This window comes from Maniola jurtina, chromosome 5 (genome assembly GCF_905333055.1).
Source record: "Maniola jurtina chromosome 5, ilManJurt1.1, whole genome shotgun sequence".
Taxonomy (NCBI): domain Eukaryota; kingdom Metazoa; phylum Arthropoda; class Insecta; order Lepidoptera; family Nymphalidae; genus Maniola; species Maniola jurtina.
The window spans coordinates 456,737-471,139 of NC_060033.1; the positions used below are offsets into that span (position 1 = coordinate 456,737).

A 14,403-nucleotide genomic window follows, 5' to 3' on the forward strand; every position below is an offset into this window, starting at 1 on the left:
GTAGGTGCTCACATTGATGGCTGCGACGACCTTGTCCGCGTTAGGTAATAGCACAAGCATCTACTTGACGACATAACTAACGCTACTCTCAGGTACTCACCTGATTCTGCTTCATGACCTTATCTGTATTGCCTATTAGCAAATAAGTAGTAGATAGGTACCTTTTTCGTCTCAAAAATATCTGCCTACTAAAGAAGAGAAAGGTTGGACATTTGCTATGTATGTATAAGTTCAATAAATAAAATATATAAATAAATATCAATCATCTTTAACTAAGAGAGCTGAGACGGAGAAAAAACGCAAGTATCTTGATCTTTCTCACGAGGTTTCCGACATGACGTGGCATGTTGAGTCCACTGAAACCATCCCAATAGAATAGAATAGATAGATAGATAATAGAATAGATTTTTACTCAAATAAACTTTTACAAGTGCTTTTGAATCGTCAAATAATTCGCAATCGTTATATTATCTGCGAATGGGTTGATCCCAGTCAGCCTCGCTCACCATCTGAGGCAACTAGGGTTCCGTGGCAGTTCGCTCACTCGATGGGGTAGCGCTCTGGAAAAAGAATGTACAGTAAGATAGAATACAATAAGAAACAGGAGCGCGAGCATAGCGAGCGCATTTTTTTTTGTTTTAATAAAGAAAAAATCTAATCAAAATCGATGGTCAATAAAAAATATCGATGCTGTAATTTATCTCTATATACAAAGATAAAGATGGATAATACGCGGTTACATCATTGTATCCGTCGAAGTCGACGGCCGCACGGTCGCCGTGGGTAGACCATTTGGTATGAATAGCAAGATGATTGAGGTACATAATCTCCAGGCCTCTAGTACGAGTCTGCACATTTCGGAAACTTTGATGGTTTTCGATGTCTCGATAATATATAATCAAATTAAGATCTGAATTTCTACTACGTAGATGCTGGTTGCGTATGTTGGCCGCGCATACGAATAAATGAAATAGGTACACGTTGGTTGATTCTGATCGCAACTATATTCTTCTTACCAATGTTATAAATTTTTATTTATTTGATATTATACTTACATGAGAAAAAAAAATAAGAAAAAGACAGACTTTAATTTAATTTTGAACTGTCAAACCTCGCGACTTTAGGCACCTGTCGTGAGCCTATTGTTTTTAAAAGTATAGTGGCACTAAAATTTAAAATTCATTATCCGTCCTTTTTAAGCAATGTTGAAAAGAAAAGATGCAGATAATATTTTATTTAGTTTAAGAAAGAAAGACATCAAAATCAACACAATCTCTAATTTTTAATTCTCTAAAGGCAGTCAGTTTCGGAAGATTCTAAATTTCGTTTCCATAGGCTTTATAAACTCATACTAGCAGTTAGTAATAGGTACAAGAACCTTCGCAGAACCCTTGAGGCATCGTTTACATGCCATAACCGTCCGCCAAATTATTTACTAATGAGTGTACGATTACAGATTTTTTTGCTGCTGTTCATCTCAATTTTTGGATAAACGGTAGAGTCGGCAGTTAAAAGTTCCTTTCAAGTAAAGATTTTTATATAAACCTATGAGGATAATACTGCCATTAGCGCAATTAAAATGCCATAAGCCTACATTGTCGTATTAGTTTACAAAATGCGAAAAACCAAAATTAATTTGAATTTCCGTCTCATGCCCCTTAACCAGAAAGTAACATCTGATTACCAACCTTTGATTGTGAACGACCTTTAAATACCAAGGCTTACTTCAGCGAGTACGTATTTATTGTCTTTTCAACCCGCTGCTATGTAGGCCCAGATAACAGTAAATTGTAACAATTCAAATGGTTGTTATTAAAATGGTTCTTTTATTCGCGGAAATAAACCTTTTTAGGGTTCCGTACTTCAAAGGAGAAAAGAAATCTTTATAGTTTATAGGATCACTTCGCTGTCTGTCTGTCGTTTTCAAATCCAACCAAATAATAAGTGAATAATTTAGTAGGTAGGTAGAGGTAGGTACATTGCTTCCTCCTATTGTAAGAAAAAATATTTACTTCATTTTGACCAACTTCTGCAGCTGTCCGGATATTTTCTTCTAATACAATGAAATTATCCTTAGATGAAACTCAGTCGATCGGCACAAAAAAATTTAGTCAATTTTATTGATTTTTATGGACAACTCACGCTTGACCAAAAATGTTCTCACAAAAAAAGAAATGAAGTTTTCTCAGTCAGTTTCTTTGTATCTCTCTTATGATTTTCGATTTCGCCATACTGACTCAGTTAAAAAAAAACACACTGTACTGTATATGTATTACTCAAAATAAATTTTCCTACCTGCCTTCTTAGGTAAGTATGCACTTTTGAAGTGCCAATGGCCAGCCATCTCTTGATATGAATCTAAACATGAAAGATTATTCTTGTCGATAAAAAATCAACCTTTAGTCGAAGAGCCGCTCTCACTTTCATGTCCACGTCTCGAGTTGACATAAGTACCTAGGTATAATTTACCAATAGCAAACAAGCTGGCATACAATGTCAGTTGTACGGCCACATGGTTAGCATAATTAGGAGAAAGTAATACGTCACGCCCTACGACTAGCGGACTCTCTTCACTAAGTTAGGTAGGTAGGTAGGCTTTGAGGCTAGGTATAAGCTAGGTCGACCTCCCTGACGTGCCGTGTAGAAACCTTACCCATTCCAGGCTAGCCCGCTCCCATCTTAGTGCAACATCACTTACCACCAGGTGAGATTGCAGTCAAGGTCTTAAATTATATCTGAGCAAAAAGTGGTGAAGGAGGTGCCTATTTGTACTTGCAACTCTCTCTATCGCACAATACGGAGAAGGCATGGAAGTGGCGTGAAACATGGCATTTTTGAAAATAATATCAACTCGCGTCGCGATAGGCTTATGGCATTCTAATAGCGCCAATAGCAGTATCATCTCCATAAGTTTAAATTCAAATTCAAATTCAAAATATTTTTATTCAATTAGACTTTTACAAGTTCTATTGAATCGTCAAAAGCATCTACCACTGGTTCGGAATGCCTTTCCTATCGAGAAGAACCAGCAAGAAACTCGGCGGTTGCTCTTTTCAAAGATTTGATATACAATATTATGCCATGTATAAAAAAAAATACTGGAAAGGGTTCAGTTTAAGAAATTAGTCAAAATAATGAGTTTGACGTGGGTTACTTATAAATTAGTCGATACTCCTCACACTACTAACACTTTCAAGTAAAGATTTTTATATAAACCTGTGGAGATGATACTGCCATTGGCGCTATTGAATGCCATACGCCTACTTGGTCGTATTAGTTTACAAATTGCGAAAAACCAAATTAAAGAATTTCGCGGGCAGACCCGTGTATAGGTGCACCATAACTTTAACATATATTTTTAATAGGTACCTTCTAATTGTAGATACAGATATTTAGTGTCACTAATTTATATTCAATTCATTTGGCGCACAGACTGCGGGCTGCCATGTTAGGCAGTCACCTATAAATAACTGATTATGGAACTACAGTTATTCGTACCGCCGAGTTGCCATATTGAAAAATGTATAAAAAAATGTTTAAACATTACAGCCTTAATAGGATTTAAATGGATTCCAAGAACCTGTCTCCTAAGAGCTCTTTCAAGATGAACAAGATTCCTTACTTATGATTTATAAGATTTTATTGTATTTAAATTGAAATTATCATGCGAGTGCGTTGTTATGGGAATAATTTATTATCTGGTTGTGCGTAATATTGCAATGTATGATAAATAATTAGTTTATTATACTTGCGAATATATAATTATGTATGAATCCTCTTCATTCGTTATCTACATATACTTGTACGCTTACACGGGCAATTGAAGTTCCTCAATTCCAGGCAGTATAGCCAATTATGACGTCACGACCACATGAAGCAATTTACTGCAACTCCTAGCAATACCTGAAAATGTCAGCAATAATTGCTCCAGATCGATCCATGCGTGTTGACAATCAATAATAATTGCTTAAAAAATTACCCATGTAAGCGCACCATTATAAAGGGTTATTTTATGCACTTACCTTACAGACGTTCTGTACATAAATTCAGTTTTCTTGATCCAAGGGATAAAGACAGTCAGTGAGTCAATAGTTTTCCTTTTTAACCCCGACCCAAAAATAGGGGTGTTATAAGTTTGACGTGTGTATCTGTCTGTGGCATCGTAGCTCCTAAACCAATGAACCGATTTTAATTTAGTTTTCTTTGTTTGAAAGGTGGTGGCTTGATCGAGAGTGTTCTTAGCTCAAAGAAAATCGGTTCAGCCGTTTGAAAGTTATCAGCTCTTTTCTAGTTACTGTTGAAGTTAATACTGTTGAATACTATGAAGTTTGGATTTAGTATGTAGTTCCAGAGATTACCCCTAACAATCAAACTTACAAACTTTACCTCTTTATAATAATACTAGCCGATGCCCGCGACTTCGCCCGCGTGGATTTAGGTTTTTCGAAATCCCGTGGGAACTCTTTGATTTTCCGGGATAAAAAGTAGCCTATGTGCTAATCCAGGATATTATCGATCTTCATTCCAAATTTCAGCCAAATCCGTCCAGTAGTTTTTGCGTGAAGGAGTAACAAACATACACACACAGACACACACACACACATACAAACTTTCGCCTTTATGATATTAGTGTGATTAAGCCTTTATTGGTAATAATTTATTACTTATATTAATGTGATATAACATTTCACTGTATAGTCATCAGCCTCGGTAGCGCAGTAGGCAGCGCGTAAGTCTCATAATCTTAAGGTCGTGAGTTCGATCCTCACCCGGGGCATAGCTTTTACTTTTTTTACTTTTATATATTTTTCGACTACTTTTTCCACAAACAAGGTCAAGAGACCAGTTAGTCAGTTATCATACCAGCCGACACCTGTTTTGGTTGCGCCAGCAAATTCATGCGTAAAGCGAGTTTGTTGCGAAAGCGAGTTATATGCAAATCACTCTAAACAATGCCAGCCAGCCCACAGCGCAACTGAATTCCGAATGTTATTATTTACTCATAGCGAATATAATAGCAGATATGAATGAGTACTGCAACTCCATGCAGACAAACAGACATTTTCTACCCCTAAAATCGAAACTCGAAAAATATTTACTAGAAGTGTGTAGGTGTACAGTACGCGACAGATCGACATGGCAATCGGGGATGAGGCGGGTGACGCCCCGCACACCCGCACGTCACCCGCGCTATCTTGCACCGGCTTAGCGCGGGGGCCGTGTAGGTGTGCAGCGCGTCCCCACCCCGATTGCTATCTCAATCTGTCGCGTATAGGTACCCTTGTGCATTTACAAGCCTAAAACCATTAATGAAATGCATTTTAGATTACTCAAAAATATATTTTTTTTACAGATTGACGATTGCAGCTAAAAGTGGTGTAAGTACGAATTTCAAAATCTTAATTTCCTGTGTAATGTACTTATTATGTATCTATCTAGTATCTACCTATTTACGAGTATCTCAGTAGTCATAATTTCGACACTTCATGCCGAATCTTATCGATAGGCCATCTTTAACGAATTTACAGGCGGATGGTGTTTTTGGCAATTTGGCAACAAACCACCAACTTAACTTTACCATTATAATATTAATATTGCTAGTTCTTATTTGCATAATAATAGAGCTTAATCTTGCAATAAATCAATTTTGACAGCCACCAAAACAAGTTTGTAAATTATCTTGCAGGCATATTTTTGTTTTGTAATTACAGACAAGTTATGTAGATCTTATAAATTAGGTATTAAGGTGCAATTTAATTTGGTTTTTCGTTTGATGGGTGTAAGATAAAGTGGTAAAGCGTCGGTCGTATAAAGTCGTAGTTATGTAAGCGTAAGGTCAGCGTAAGGCCGTGGTACTTTAGTACCGTTTTATTTATGACGTTGCAGTGTAAGGTGTGAAAATAATTGAGGTTGTTGGAATTTGTATATCTTGTCAATGCTATTAAACCTATTACCTAGTTGATTTTGTAACTTATATCGGTACCGGTCTATTACAAAATTATTCCAATCCAATCCACTCCAAGCCTTTATGCGCCCATTCCATCAGCCTGTATGCGCCCATTGCAGGACATAGGCCTTTTCAAGAGCGCGCCACCGAACACGGTCTTCCGCCTTTCTCAACCACCCGCTTCTCACCACTTTCTTCAGATCATCGGTCCAGTGGAGGTTGCCCTACACTGCGCCTACCCTATCACGTATGGGTCGTGATCTCCACTCTAGAACCCGCCTGCCCAAAACCAAGTTTCTTCCTCACCACCTGGATACCTGACACTCTTTAATCCCCCGATCATCACCATCATCATCAACCGATAGACTGCCACAGCTGGATAAAGGTTTCTTATAGGAACTTCCAGGCCAAGGTCTATAAAAATGCTCTATAAAAATTCAAACACTTCCAGCTAATACAATGTCGAATAAATTTAAATCGGCTCACTTTTATCACAATTTTATAGCTAACCAAAGTTAATTGTACGAAAATTATCACGTAACAGGTAGAGTACTATAGCATTATAGTCACGATCTGTCAATGCCACTTCATTGTAAGTGTCAAAATTGCACCCAATATGCTAATAACGTGAATTGAGGTTATTTTGTACTTGGGTCAGTTTATGTAGGTGCCCCTGAAAACATTTTCAGAGGTACTATGACTTGAAGGTAGTGTGGTAGTTGAGAAAACGCATATAAGTCGAATAGCTTATTCCGCGACTTCGTCCGCGTGGACTAAGTATACAAAAAACCCCCTATATAACCCTCTTCTCTCTCGTCTCTATACTCCAAGAACACGTCTTTCGTCGTTAGTACAAAGTCGCATACTAAAGTTCTTCGGGTATGCCTCCCGGCGTGAGAGTGACTCTATTGAGCGTCTTGTGGTGCAGGGCAAGGTGGAGGGTACCAGAGGGCGAGGAAGGTCGCCTACGCAACGGACCGACCAAATTAAGTCGAAGATAATATATAAATGAGATAAATGTTACGACGAAGAAGAGAAGAGAAGATAACCTTCTTAGGGGTTGAATTCCTTTCTTAGCGGATGTCTACGTCATAAAAGCTATCTGCTTATTCTGTCTCCGGTCCATCCACTGTGAACTGTGTGGTTCTGTAGTTTAAAAGATCTAAGCGTACATAGGGACAGACGGCGGGAAGCGACTTTGTTTTATGATATGTAGAGAAGACGTATTATCACTTAGGTGCCTACATCCTGTATCTTATGATCAGCAATGAATCACTGTCGACATAACAATATGAAGTGTACGTATGTTCGCTTGCGAGTAACCTTGGCAAGTGTATGTGCTACTAAATACCTACTTCACACTCTCGTGTGGGTTGCATCCTTGCGTCTCGTTGTGTAGTGTACAGAATAACTCCCACTTTAAACTAACTTGTTTAATTGCATTGTTTAACAGTTTAATAACACTTAGATATACATGTGCCTCTGTTACAGTGATGTGATACTTTTAGAGTTCCGTAGGACTCTGCAGTATAATAAGGGGCTCTTATAATATTAGAATAGAAAATGGAATAGAATATACTAGTATTATTCAAGTAAACTTTTAGAAGTTCTTTTAAATCGTCACAATAATTTACCAACACAAATTAAAAACAAATCAAATCAAATCCGTCTGTCTGTCCGCCTGTCTATCCATGTCGTGGAAAATAAACCATTAAGAGCTGTAAAGTTGAAAAACACAGTAACAATGGAATAACATTTTTCATGGTAGAACCTCCTGAACATGAACCTAATATGCGTCGAAAAAAATATTTTTTCAGTTTGTACGCCCTTGTTAAATAGGTAATTTAAAACCATTAGGTTTTCAGACAGTTTTGTTCAGTAGATAATAAATAGGTTGTGCCTTTATAATGTAGACAAGGAAGGCAAGATAGAAGATTCCAATAGAAGTGAAGTCACGGGTAGGTAGTAGGTACAAACACAACTTCAACTTTAGTTAAACACAACTTCATCAAAGTGAATTTGCATTTTAAATTAAATGCAAAAATTATACGGACATCATAATAATTAAAAGCTATAAATAATACTATATTTGTGGCATACGTTATGGAAAAAATACATAGATCTGAATCCAGTTCTACACACGGAAGTGAATATATATAACCATTCCATTGTATTTATAGTTCTTTAATTAGCTGTTAAGTACAGAGTTAGTAACAACATAATAACACATTTTCTTGTAGATTGCTTTTGCCTTCTTCACGCTTGAATTAATTTTCCGAACCGGTACGTGGTGGTTGAGTATACCCACTTACTTTACTATAAGTAGGTACATATATTCTGTGCTTTAGTTTCTATGGCTAGTTAGTAGGTATGTACACACACACAAAAAATATCGCGGATATGATACAAAATAGGTACTTATGATTAAAATGACTAAAACAGTTCAATGAAAATGTTTGCAAATACTAATTAGATTTTATACTCCGCTTTTGGTTAAGATCATTGTTTTACACAGAGCTGTTTAAATCATAACTTTGAGTTTTGACTGATTTAAAAAAGGAAACATATGTAGGAAGTATCTAATAATTCTTAAAACTGTTAAACTTCTTATCAAATATCGAGTCCTCAATCGCAGAACAATTTTATTTTTCGACTAAAGAATCTGGTTATGATGAAATAAAATAAAATACAGGTAAATACCTTATCTAGACATTGAGACCTTACCTTTTTTTTTTTTGTTCTCGTGAGGAAAATCCATCATGGATACCACTGACTACGGGGGAGCACAGTGGTTATGTCGGACTCCTACCGACTAAAAACCTCACGAAGTTCCATCACACCGCTGATGACGGAGCACAAGTGACCGTAAACACCTCGTTACTCCGCCAGCGGATGTCTGCCTCAGCAGACCCACCACTGGGACACTACGTGCACCCGAACACCGTTAGAGGCATGCTGGAACCACAGCACGCCAACCAACCCGAGGACCACACTGTGAGCGACAGGCCACCCCGTGTTCATCACCCACAGGTCCTCCTGAGGGCTAGAGTTCGCGGGAACGGAAATTCCCTTTCCACGTTACCTATCCTCAACATCTCCCTCGCCCGTCACCAAACCGAACAGGCGAGAGACCGGTGGGGCAACCAGTGACTGGATGGGCGATGAAGCCCCATCACCAACCACCCAACACAGCTGCACCCTCCGCTCCTGGGGCTATGCCCCATGGGTGCGTCTACTGCGCCCTCTGCTAGGGACACCCAGAGGGACGCGCGGACAACACCCCCTCCCCGCCAGGTCAATTAGCCATGGCTAACAATATCCCATGAAGAGAAATCGTTAACCATGTTACCAGGGTACACCGGACCAAACGCTGCTCTTCCCGAAAGGGATTCGCAACACTCAGGCACACGAGGAGGTTACCTGGCTACCTAACCTAACATAAATTGATAAATGGATTTAAATCATATTGAAAAATAAACAGACCCAAAGTTAATAGAAACGCGTCCTGCGTAATTTCAATTCACACTTTTGCAAGTTCAAGTTAGGTACTCGTAGCTACTTACCATTGATTTTAGAGATACCGGTACTTACAGTGCTGATGAAATTAATTATATCACGTTGCCCTGCCCTGCCTCACGTACTGTCAGCTAAAGGGCGCCCTGCTGTCAGCACTAACAATAAACTGTCATCACCAAAGTCATTTACTACGTTTTCGTATTCCAGTCACAAGATCGTGACCGCAAGGACCCGTGGCTCGTCACGGTAACGGGTTCTAGCAAACCAAAAGAAATTGGCTCTAATATATTCTAGCACCTGTAAAAGTTTGTTTCAATAAAAATCTATTCTATTCTATTCTACTCTACTCTACTCTACTCTACTTTACTCTATTTTATTCTATTCTAGGCAAGCGCGCTCCATCCTAGGCTGCATCATCACTATAGCAGGTCTGATTGCAGCCAAGCGCTAGTCTGTAAATTTAAAAAACTTCCTAATTTGCTTAAGCTTCTTGTTTGAAACAAATTCCTAAAGTCACAAGAATTTTATGGAATCTCGTGATTAAATTAATTTAATCTCTACTACTATGACTATGACTATGACTATAGATCGACAGACAGACAGACAGACAAACGGACGGACGGACGGATGGACGGATGGACGGACGGACGGACAGACAGACAACAAAGTGATCCTATAAGGGTTCCGTTTTTCTGGTTGAGGTACGGAACCCTAAAAAAGAAGTCCTCATTAGCCCTAAAAGTCGCGAATGCGTAGATCGAAATAATACCTCAGTGCTTCAAGTGTCAAGAATTCGACTTACGCAAGCGCATCAGAATCCAGACCATCTCTAGAGCACGGTAATATTAGAGCAAGATCCCAGGACCCCCAGAGTTACTTAAATATGTTCTGAAAAACAAAATGTGTGAGATAGAATAATGTTAGTGTGTAGCTATCAGATATGAGTACGTTAAGGGGCATGAGACGGGCCTGCCCGCGAAATTCAATTTGCAATATGCCATAAGCCTACGTTGTCGTATTAGCTTACAAATTGCGAAAAACCAAATTTTTAAATTTCGCGGGCAGGCCCGTCGCTTCCACCTTAAAAGTACACACTAACACTACTCTATTCCACTCATTTTGTTGTTCTGGCGGTCCTGGGATCTTGGATCATAGTGTTTTGCCATTACTCTCAGTTTCAGAAACATCGATTACGACATCGCAGTATCGATTTTTGATTCGCGCAGACACGTGTAATCGTATTGGTCAATATCTGCTGGTAGTATTTAATTACGCTTTTATAGCAATACTCATTGTTGTTTTTTGTACGTCTTGTTTCTTATTTCATAAGGAAACCTTATACTAGGTACTTCTTACTTTGCTCAAGTATCTATGTTATTGTATACTAGTGACCTGCTCTAGCTTTCAAAGAACCTCAGAAGATACTTTTTAGGGATCTACCGTCTACGTTAGAAGGAAAACCTACTTACATGCTAAATCTCAAGTTTCTAGACAATACTCGTAGGTCTCTTGTAGGGACGTGGGAACGCTATGTCTTGCGCCGCCGGCCTTCCAGCAGATTTTCCGGGACCCTGTCCTTTCCAGGGATCAAAATGATGAGTAAAAAGAGCGATCCAAACTATATCTGCAGGTACTAAATTGGGCGTGATTTACGTGAAAGGCTAGCAGACAGACAGAAATACTTTTACATTTATAATATTAGTAGTTCGTTTCTATAGGTTTTTTTGACTTTGCTATTAATAATTTAATCTATTGTACAACTTCGATTAAAAAGTGAAAAGATAATAATTTATTTTTCACGCTCTTTCGCGGTCATATTTTTAGAGATGCGTTCCATTTCACGCATCATCAATTTCAATTAATCCAATACATTGCTACATCATTGCGTTCCGATCAACGATTGATTGTTACACTTTAAGATCTGATTTGTGGATGTTTTTGCTTCAAGTACATTGCAAACTTTACAGTTTAACTTGTTTTGCTGCGGTTTGGGCAAGCGAGGTAACTGAACTTGGCAGACAATTGATTTGTTTGTTTTCTTATTCTTTCAGAACCTTAGACCAGTTTTTGTAGTGTTCGAAAGAAATATTTTTAGATAGTGAAATTGTAAACAAGACAATTTTGAAACATTTAGACTTATCAGAATACCTAGCTTTAACGGCCAAAATTAATATAATCGATGTATCGGGAATCTGATCGATAAGTTACTAAGCGACATTGATATTATGTCAAAAATACCTTACAATTTTTGACAACGCGTTTTTTCCGTTCTGATCATCGATGTTTCTGATAGATCCGGGAAAAATATGATCTGAGACTGATTTTTTCCTTTATCTAGATAGGTATCTACTTGTGCTAGAAATGGCTATCTGCTAAATTTCATGATTCAGGGTCAACAGGAAGTACCTACTTATATGTTTTGATTAATTACCCCGAATTGACAGAAACCATAAACAGACCTTAAACAGACAGACAATAAAGGGATCCTATAAAGGTTCCTTTTTTCCTTTTGAGCTACCGAACCCTAAAAATAGCTGCTCTTAGTTATTTAGGCAAATATAAATCAAGTTCTACGCGGAAATGGTTCAGGAATCCGATAAATACTGGATCTTAGGAAATAGATACGGAAATCGGAACTCCATAATATCCCATAGCTTTCTTTTATTTTAGTGATGTACCAGCATATACCTCGTTCTCGAGGCATAAGTTTTTTTAAATTCCTAACATATCCCTTGACTGCGATCTCACCTTGTGAAGTGAATATGCAGTCTAAGATGGTGGCGGGCTAACCTGGAAGGGGTATGACAGTTTCATTAAAACCCATACCCCTGGTCGGTTTTGGTTCTGACAACGGGTTATCATTAGTTATTTTTGTAATAACAAGGGGCCAAAGTAATATTTTGTTCCTCGAGGGCGTTATTGTGAATGCAGAGCAAAGCGAAGGATTCGGCGGCAAATGTTGAAATCCTGAGCATAGCGAGGAATTCACTATACGCCGCCTGAGAACAAAATGAGAGTGACACACACTATTTTTCATACTAACCTATGAGAAACAAAACACAAGAACAACGTACGCGGATCAGTCAGTCAAACTCCCATGAAATGAGAACAAAATGGAATTTTGTTCCCGCTATCCCCTAATGACAATTTTCGTTTTTCGAATACAGTTATTCGAAAAACGAAAATTTTCATCACAGTTGATGAGAAACTTGTCACTTTTTGCGAATCCCCATCCCAAACTCCGTTAAAGAAGCTTCGTTTCAGTAATCGTCTGATGAATTTCCCATGGTAACATTCCCATTGACTTTGCAACTGTGCATTGTAATGTCTACATCTCCTGAGGGTGCTCCAGTGTCGGGGCGAAAAGTGCGTCGAGTGGTTTTGCGATTTGTGTGCTGCGTGGTGGTGGTACGTATTGCTTGCTTGGTCGCTGGTTTTTCCTGCATGTTTAGCAGTGGGAGGGCGGGTATTGCATAATTTCGTATGCTGATACAGATTTGTCTGTTTTTATATTCAGATACAAGTTAGCCTTTAGTTTCTTAGTTATTTCAGCGGATTATAGCAAATTAAGCATTAGGTTTCTTGTATTTCCTATGGTGTGGTAACACCGACGTCAGCCCATCACTACTCGCTCGCTCCTTAACCAAATAAGAACGAAACTCGTCGGAATGTGATTAGCACTTGGGGCACGTCAACAAAAACTTTCGCTCTTTCACGTAACACGGCATTTTCACTGCGGAGTGCGGCAAACGGTATTAGCTAATTTGTTTTGCACCATTTAGACATACATTCCAGTTTGTACGGATCTTTTTGAAATGAATAGTGAGCAAACTTGCGGGCAGATTTACGGCCGTATTCACAAACGTTACTATGAGGTCTAAGCTCGAACGCATAGTGTAGGTTCCACCAATCAGATAATTGTAAATTGACGTGATACAGTCATCTGATTGGTGGAACGGACACTGTGCGTTCGAGCGCACTATGAGACCTCATAGTAACGTTTGTGAATACGGGGGTGATAGTCCGCGACAGGTTGAGATGGCAATCGGGGTATGAGGCGAGGGGACGTCCCGCACACCCGCATTTCACCCGCGCGCGCCCGACTATAACGATTCATAAAGCAGTTATTAAGCTGTGTCCTGGCTGTGTCCAAAACAGACGAACATTTTTTGAGTTTTTCTTTCACGGTTTGTTGCGATGTTTTAGCACGTGAATGAAATTTCATGCACCCAAAATATAATGTTGTTTATAATTATTATGTACGGACCCTAAAAGATCAAGGCCCGTTTCGTATATTTTGCCAATTTTCAAGTAAGGTTGCTATAGGCCTCAACCACCTACTGTCCATATTTGAGCTATAATCAAGGTATAATCATGATTGTAATGGATTTCGGGTCGTGATTACGCCGAAAATAAATTAACATTCAAACCATTCAAAACTCGATTTTGTGTACGAAAAAACTTACAAAATTATTTTGATGCCTACAAATATTAAAAATATCATGAGCAATATTTTTTTATAAAAAATTTATCACTGTTATATTATGTAATTTAGCTTGAGCTCGCGACTTCTTCCGCGTGGACTATCCAAATTTCAAATTTTCAAAAATCCTCTCTTACGGGTGTCTAGGTAGTTAGGTACGTCATAAAAGCTATCTGCGTATCTAATTTCAGCCTGATCCGTCTAGTAGTTTGAGCTGAGCGTTGATAGATCAGTCAGTCAGTCAGCTTTTTTTATATTTAGACTAGTTTATGCCCGCGACTTCGTCCGCGTGGAACATAATCCTAAATTCGAAGGTTACCAGCCATTAGCAATACAATGGTGCGGGCAGTTGATTATTTTGGTACATTCGATTAAATCGCAACATGTAGGTACCTACGTAGGCACATCTATTGTTTAGAAAAAAGCTGGAGTTAGATTGGAGGAGATTGGAATCTTA

At 38.6% G+C, this 14,403-nt stretch overlaps 1 protein-coding gene and 1 non-coding gene across 3 annotated transcripts in view; both read left to right on the forward strand.

Moving 5' to 3' along the window:
- LOC123865374 overlaps window positions 1-14,403 on the forward strand; it is a 66,980-nt gene that overhangs the window by 21,728 nt on the left and 30,849 nt on the right. Inside the window, exon 2 of one of the 2 annotated variants that reach the window (XM_045906371.1) lies at window positions 5,354-5,378. The exons of the other annotated variant lie outside the window; for it this stretch is intronic. The gene's annotated coding sequence lies outside the window, so the exon portion shown is untranslated. The remainder of the gene's footprint in view (window positions 1-5,353; window positions 5,379-14,403) is intronic. 2 annotated transcript variants of the gene reach the window in all.
- On the forward strand, window positions 4,705-4,777 carry Trnam-cau. Its single transcript has one exon. It is a non-coding gene; the product is annotated as a tRNA-Met (tRNA).